This window comes from Garra rufa, chromosome 23 (assembly GCF_049309525.1).
Source record: "Garra rufa chromosome 23, GarRuf1.0, whole genome shotgun sequence".
NCBI lineage: Eukaryota > Metazoa > Chordata > Actinopteri > Cypriniformes > Cyprinidae > Garra > Garra rufa.
Genome location: NC_133383.1, coordinates 28,689,244 through 28,697,298, shown reverse-complemented (window position 1 = coordinate 28,697,298; position 8,055 = coordinate 28,689,244). Strand labels below are relative to the sequence as shown.

At 37.8% G+C, this 8,055-nt stretch overlaps 1 long non-coding RNA gene across 1 annotated transcript; it reads left to right on the top strand.

The window, feature by feature from the left end:
* Positions 1-3,599: 3,599 nt before the first annotated feature.
* Positions 3,600-7,304, top strand: LOC141298716 (uncharacterized). Its single transcript, XR_012341628.1, has 4 exons — positions 3,600-3,878; positions 5,461-5,585; positions 5,940-6,042; positions 6,994-7,304. It is a non-coding gene; the product is annotated as an uncharacterized lncRNA (long non-coding RNA).
* The last annotated feature ends 751 nt before the right edge of the window (positions 7,305-8,055 follow it).

Here is an 8,055-nt window from a genome sequence, read left to right as displayed (position 1 = left end):
GTGAGATGCAAAGGCCATATATTAGCGGGAGCGTCACGTGAAAAAAACGCGTCTCCTCCATTCATACATATAGAGGCAAACGGAACATTTCTTTTTGCGTTTCTTTTTGCATTTGTCTTTTTGCATTTCAGTTTTCACAGACACTAGTCCATATCGCGATTTGAATTAATTAACAGACCAACTTTTGATTTATTGATCCAAAAATCGACGAATTCCGCGGCATTCCGCCCTATAGTAAAGTCCGTTTTTATGAATGGAGTCCGCGATCCAGTCCGTGTTTTTACGGAGGAGACATTGTAAAGGCGCGACCATGAAGAGACAGAAATGACATGCCGTCGTGTAAATAAGATAAATAACATAAGGCTATTTAGTTTGTTTAATACAACAACAAGGACCTGTTCTGTAGGAAAGATAACCTTAACTTCTATTGTGAACTGGCGCTATATATAAAATAAAATTAACTGGACATTAAAGGGGGGCTGGGCGGGCCGACGAAGAATACAAAATATCCAACGCTTTATCGAACACATTTTTTATTGATATCGATCACGTGTCTATCGCGATACATATCGTTATCGTTTTATCGCCCAGCCCTACTTGTCAGGTTATCAACTTATCAGGTTGTAGTTTCCTTCGTGCTCGTCACTCGACTTATCGTGACTAAATTCAAGATGGCGGCGGCTGCTAAATTTCTTGCAGTTACTGTCTGTATAAATCTTCTCGTAAATAAACTACCGGTGCTTTTTCTGAGTTCTCAATGTCTCGTTTTAAATGTCAGGGCCCTTGGAAGTCTACCAATGAAGTGTGGAGCTACTTTGTGCCTCGTAAATGGCATAAAACAGTGATTTATTCAATGTCTCGTTTTAAACAGTGATTTATTTACATGGCTACTCCGATGCCCTATTCACTCTCATTGACAACCTGTTGTTAGCATCGGCTAACTGACCCCAGATTTTGGACTGCAGGACACAAACCGAGATGAGATATGCAAAGTACGTTCACACTCGGTATCATGATTCAATACACTTTAGGTCAATATCACACCGGACTTCTCCTTTAAGACTGGTTTTGTGGTCCAGGGTCACATATGTTTGAGATAAGTTTAACTAAAACCAGAAAGAGAGGGTTTATATTCAGTATTTTTGACTATGCTGTGAGGTTTTACCACTCACTTACAGTGATAATATTATTGATCTTACCTTTCCTTACTGAAGTTAACTGGATCAACCATTGATCTGTCACTCTTCAAAGACACATGGCTGGGTTCAGGTTCTTCTTCCTGAATCCAACTAAAACATATTACATGCATCATGGATCTATATAATTAAACTTTTTTTTTTTTCCTGAAATTTGCATTCTCATTTATGTTTACTTTGTGGAGATGTTTGACTAAGAGATTAGAGATTCATATTTAGTATATTTTTGTGATCTTTTATTAATTAATTAATTTATTTATTTATTTTACCATCAACCTGCAGTAATAATAATGCTGATCTTACCTATTTTTTGCAGAAGAGTCTCCTTCACTGAAATTAATTGGATCCAACACTGACCTATCACTTTTCATGGACACATGGCTGCGTTCAGTAAATTCTTCCTGAATCCAACTAAAACACACATATGACATGGATCTATGAGTGCAAATTTTTTCTTTTGTTTTTGTTTTATATACTGGAATTTGAAAGTGAGGTTTTATCATCAGCCTGCAGTGATAATATTGATCTTACCTAATTTTTGCAGAAGAGTCTCCCTCACTGAAATTAACTGGATTCACCATTGACCTATCACTTCTCATGGACACACAGCTGGGTTCAGGAGATTCTTCCTGAATCCAACTAAAACACAGGTCTATGAGTACATATCTTTACATCTTTCAGCTTTTTAATTATTTTGATTACTATATTTTAGAGAAAAACTTTGGTTCACTCAACATTATGTCAGTAGCTGATGCTATGTGGAAACAAATTGCTAAGAATTATGAAACGTTATTGAATCATGCCAGTATATGCTGGTCTCCCAGTGAACAATGCTCAACTTGCTGTTCCCCTACAGTGTTTCGACAGTAGCATTACGGATGATAGCATTACGTAAATGCATCTACTGTGCAGGGCTCCACTGTCACCATAGTGTTTACAACTGTGCTGATGATCGGGGACATTTCCATGACCCTAAACATGACACGGCACAAACATGTCATGTGGTCTCTTGAGAGGGCCTTGGCCATTCAAAGCAGCCAAGGTTCCCTGCCATCAGTCTGAGGGTCTTGGTATGAGACTAGATGGTGGTTTCTTCAGTTGGGTTAGTTGGGTTTTTCAACACTGTGGTTTGAGGTATATTTTTTAGTGTTGGGTAGTTTTTGTGTTAACCAGTCAAATGCACCCCTTCCCTATCCCTCTACATAACCCAAGTGTTGAGTTACTACTGTACTGTTTCATCATCTTCAGGAGAGAGTTAATATCAGTTCCACCGAATTGGTGCATTTCTTTGGTGAAATACAAATTCCTGCTTTGTGTACATTTTATTTAATCTATACATTTTTTACTGTGCTGTAAATCATTTAAATTTACACAATACAACATACAAAATGTCAGTCACCTAAACGAGTGTTGCATGAGTCTTTTTTGTGTGTGATGGAAACGCCTGATGCCTTGCGTAAAATAAATAATTGTACTCTTAAAGATACTGAATATAATTACTTTGGATGTTAAAATATGTTCTTAGAGCTGTTTGTTTATGGACAGGTTTGTTACAGTATCTTTGATACTGGTACTTGATTATTTGTAAATGTTTAATTTTCTAAAAAAATTCTAAAATGTTTGGTACACAAGTTTAACTTTAGTTAATATTGTATACATGTAAAAACAGTATAAAATATGCTGTATTAAGAAATGTACTCTAGTGATGGGAAGTTCGGATCATTTTACCGACTCGGATCTTTGAGTCTCGTTCAGCAAAATGAACGAATCTTTTTTCGAGTCATTTCGTTCATTTTACCAAAATATAATTAAAAACCTATGTTTTACTTCCATAACACATGTACTGCTTATACAAACGTTGATCACACTACAAACAAGACAAAACTATAATGCTATTAGAAACAGAAAAGATTAATTCATTGTTTACCTGGGTCTTCAGTCTATGATTAGCTCCCTCACCTCTATCTGTCGGGGTTCGTTCATCACGTGACAGCCCTATAAGCTTAACCTATGCTGCCTGAGCCGGAAAGAGAATTGATTAGTACATCTCTCGAGTCTTTCGGGTTTGAGTCGTTCGTTCATCACGTGACAGCCCCATACGCTTTACCTATGCAGTCTGAGCCGGAAACAGAATTGATTAGTTCATCTCTCGAGTCTTTCGGGTTTGAGTCATTCGTTCATCACGTGACAGCCCCATACGCTTTACCTATGCAGTCTGAGCCGGAAACAGAATTGATTAGTTCATCTCTAGAGTCTTTCGGGTTTGAGTCGTTCGTTCATCACGTGACAGCCCCATACGCTTTACCTATGCAGTCTGAGCCGGAAACAGAATTGATTAGTTCATCTCTCGAGTCTTTCGGGTTTGAGTCATTCGTTCATCACGTGACAGCCCCATACGCTTTACCTACACTCTAAAAAGTGCTGGGTTATTTTTGTAAACACATTGCTGGGTTAATTGTGCTGGGTCAAAATGTTGGGTTGTTTGAGGCACTGTAAACACACAGTTGGGTTGATCATGCTGGGTCTAATGGACTATAAGGGGTTCTTTCACTATGAACACCTGGGTTGGGTTATTTTGACCCAACCGGTTTGTTTATTTTTTTCACTTCATCGAACATTCTGGATTCTTCACTCGTCTCCTCGCCAGGCGGTCACGCACCTCGCAGCAAGCAGGATTATAAGGTAAATTAATATGATTATATCATTATTTACCTTTATTTTTAATAAGTTGTGTTTTAGAGCACACTGATTTCACTGTTTAATGCAATATTTGATATGTCGCTGAGCGGGGTTGGCATTTTATTCCGTGAATGACGAACGTTGTAACTTAAGCAGCCTAGCCCTAGCGATGTACTTTTTTGCCTCAACAATCGCTTTATTGTTATATAAAGTGTGTGTGTGTGTGTGTGTGTGTGTGTGTGTGTGTGTGTGTGTGTGTGTGTGTGTGTGTGTGTGTGTGTAGTGTTATTTGTATAACTTACAGTATACACATGGCCTTTATTTTAACGCCTTATGGAAAGAGTAGGTCAGAAATACGGGGGTAAGTTCCTTTACTGTCTGCATACTGTATGGCTTTGTAATGTTTTGTCAAAATTAGATAATTCCACACAAAAATTTATTTTTTAAGGGCATATTTTTTCAAGTAAATGTCTGCGACGTGCCGAATCCAACGATAGATCCATATGTTTTATGTTGAGCATTTTCGCGCTTTTTTCCTTGAGGTAACTTATCTGCATTAGCTAAAACGCTATGTCCCTTACTTTAATAATGTTAAACCACAATATGACTGGTATGTACTATTGTTTATTACTTAAATGTAATGTTGTCTTAGCTACAGTATGTAAAGTTAGACTTAATCTCTCGTGGTGTATGCGGACGTTCACATGTCGTGTTTTATGCCTATAGACGGTTTCATCGGGCGCACGCGCCTGGACCTAAGTTAACTTCCGGTCTGTGTTTGTTTATCTGTCTGGTTCGTGTCGCGGGCTACAAACGCAGCTAATAATGAGTAATGAAGTTGGTCTCAGGTTATTGTGCTGTGGTATGTGTTTCCCAAACATTTATTTATTTGTGGCGACCTGCCACGATATAAAAACCGACTGATTTTCCAATAGACTTCGTCGAATAAACGTAATGCACGTTTAAAAATCAAACCGAGGCGTGGGTGTTTTTATATCACTGTATTTCTGAAGAAAGACTGTCTTTAGAAAATGTCATTTTCATTTCATCCTGCATAAGGCAGCGTTTTTAAATTAAGAGCTGCTTTGTCTATAGCCATTACCGGGGAAACCTCGTTTCTCGTGCTTAAAGCACCTCCTGCTGGCAAAGGATGAGTTTGCATTTTTAATAAATCAGTCTAATTTACGCAGCCAACATATTTTGCTTGTTATTAAAAAAATAATCTACTCTAGAAGGATTTAGCTGTTGTTATTGATTCTATTTGGATGTCTACCGGAAGTTAAGTTTGGGCCACAAAAGCGCGCATGCGCAGTAACGTTTGTTTATGTTGTTGCCGTTGAAACCGTCTATATACGCTCATAATGGAAGCTCGTTTTTCCAGGCACGGGACATGGTTGCTTAGCAACGGCAGACGCCATGTGAGAGCAAGCTGCGTTTTGGAAAGAATGAGAAAGCGACGCGTCTTGCGTTTTCACGCGTTTTTAGGCGCGGCATGTGAACGGCATTTTAGTGAATGCCTGTGTTGCATTACAAACTAGGAGACCAGTATAAACCTTAAACTTATTGAACCACATTTGTTTTTCAGATTTTATCAGATTTCACAAGACTTTAGGAAGCTATATCCAGAGGCAGACTTTTTGAAGACTGGGCTACAGTTGCAGACCTAATTCTTGCGAGTGCTCAGCAAGGGATAAGGTGACATGACTTAAGGTAAGCTTTTTCTTATAATATGTCAATCTATAAAAAACATATGCAACTGTATTTGACACACATCAACTGGTAAATACAATGGTACAGTAACACTTAACTAGTTGCTTATTAGCTTGTATATTGGCTGTTAATTAGTACTTATGAAGCACAAACTGATGCCTTATTCTGCATGAGCATATTCTACATCCCTGAATCTGACCCCATACCTAAACTTAACCTGCAGTAGTTGAATGAGGGTGGGAATTAATTTGCATTATTTAAAGGAATGAAGAAATCTTCATATGAAAGTGTTTCAGTTTGTTGTTTTGATTATAAAATATGTCTCACAGTTTGCATATTATTCCTATGGTTTAGATGCTAAAGGGGAAAGTGCTTTCAAAGTCCTGCCCACTCTGGAGAAAAGGTCTTCAGACCCACAACCACGGAATCCCGGAGGCCATTCATTGACGTACAACCTGTAAGTTTTGTTTTACGTTTTCTGCTCTAATAAGGGTGTATATATATATATAAACACAGTGGTGGCCAAAATTATTATAACAGTAGTATTTTCACCAGCTAAAAAAATATTTTAAGTCAGTGTTTGTTATCTTTTGCTGTAGTGTGTCAGTAAGAAATATCAGTTTACATTTCCAAACATTCATTTTGCCTTTAATTGTGTATCCAGTGAGGTTTTTGTTTGCACAACAGCCAATCCTCCACACAGAGATCTGATCTCATCATCATCCAGTCTGTCTGGAATGACATGAAGAAACAGAACAAACTGAGACAGACTAAATCCAGAAGAACTGTGACAACGTCTCCAAGATGCTTCAAGAGACCTACCTGCAAAGCTACCTGAAAAACTATGTGCAAGTGCACCTCCTGTAGGGCAAAAGCTGCTTTAAACGCAAAAGGATGGTCAAACCAAATGTTGATTTAATTTAGTTAATCAAGGTTAACTGATAAAGAACATTTATTTATGACATTATTTCTGACAGCATCATTTTATGACATTTTTAGACAAGTGCTTAAAACTCTTAACAGTACTGTAGCTTTGCAGGCAGGTCTCTTGGAGCATCTTGGAGACGCTGTCACAGTTCTTCTGGATGATGATGAGATCAGATCCTGTGTGGACCACTGGCTGTTGTGCAAACAAAAATGTCACTGGATTATCACAATTAATGGCAAAATGAATGGAAATGTAAACCGATATTTCCTACTGACACACTACAGCAAAAGAGAAATCACTGACTTAAAGCCTTATTTAGCTGGTGAAAATACTAGTGTTCTAATAATTTTGACCACAACTGTATGAAAAGTTGAGAAGCAAAATGAGCATTTATTTCATGCCTCTATGTTTATGTTCATAAAATACACTTAACTTAAAATGTTAGTTATGTTGCAAGACTAAATGTCGTATAATTAACAGGTGGGGACCAACATGGTGGATTTGAGCCTTGGGATGAGACAACGACATTTCTAGACCATCGCCATTGTTCCAGGCCATGCCATTGAAGCGGACTTGTTGCCTGGGAATTTCTCCAGCTTGCAGTATATCATATTGATGGACATAAGTCTTCATGTGTGAAGTTTTTGAGGGCAAAAGTTTTTTTTCTTGGCCACTTGTAACATGTTTTAAATTGTAAGAATTGTCTGGTGGACTCTTTGTTTGGCTAAGTTTTAATGGCATAATGTTTGGAATGATTCTAATTTGGTAATAATTCATTTTTGAGTGTTCTGCTGCTGTAATATTGACATAAAGAATATGAATATAGTGTGCCTTGTTTACAGTTTTGTGTTTAAAAGAAACTGATCTACTAAAACCGTTATTTGTGTCTGTAAGGGTTGGACAAAATGTGTGACAGCTGTACCTATTTGAAAACTGTATTAAAAATAAATATGAAAACTCATTAAATTGACATTTACAGATGCATTTTTTTGTGTTGTGTAACTGTATTACAGAAAAACAATAATAATTTTACATTCTTTTGTGATTTATATATTATTATTGGTAAATATAAAGGTAGCAAGGCAATTAGACAACAAATAACCCAATATTTAGGTAGTTTTTAACCCAGCAACACAGTTAATCTGACCCACTGGTTGGGTCAAATAAACAACCCAGCATTTTGGGTCAAATGATTTAACCCAGCACTTGGGTCAGAACAACCCAACGCGTGTTCTGTCCCATAGTTACCCAGCAGCTGGGTTATGGTTGGGTTATTTTTTAACCCAGCACTTTTTAGAGTGTATGCAGTCTGAGCCGGAAACAGAATTGATTAGTTAATCTCTAGAGTCTTTCGGGTTTGAGTCGTTCGTTCATCACGTGACAGCCCCATACGCTTTACCTATGCAGTCTGAGCCGGAAACAGAATTGATTAGTACATCTCTCGAGTCTTTCGGGTTTGAGTCGTTCGTTCATCACTTGACAGCCCCATACGCTTTACCTATGCAGTCTGAGCCGGAAACAGAATTGATTAGTTCATCTCTC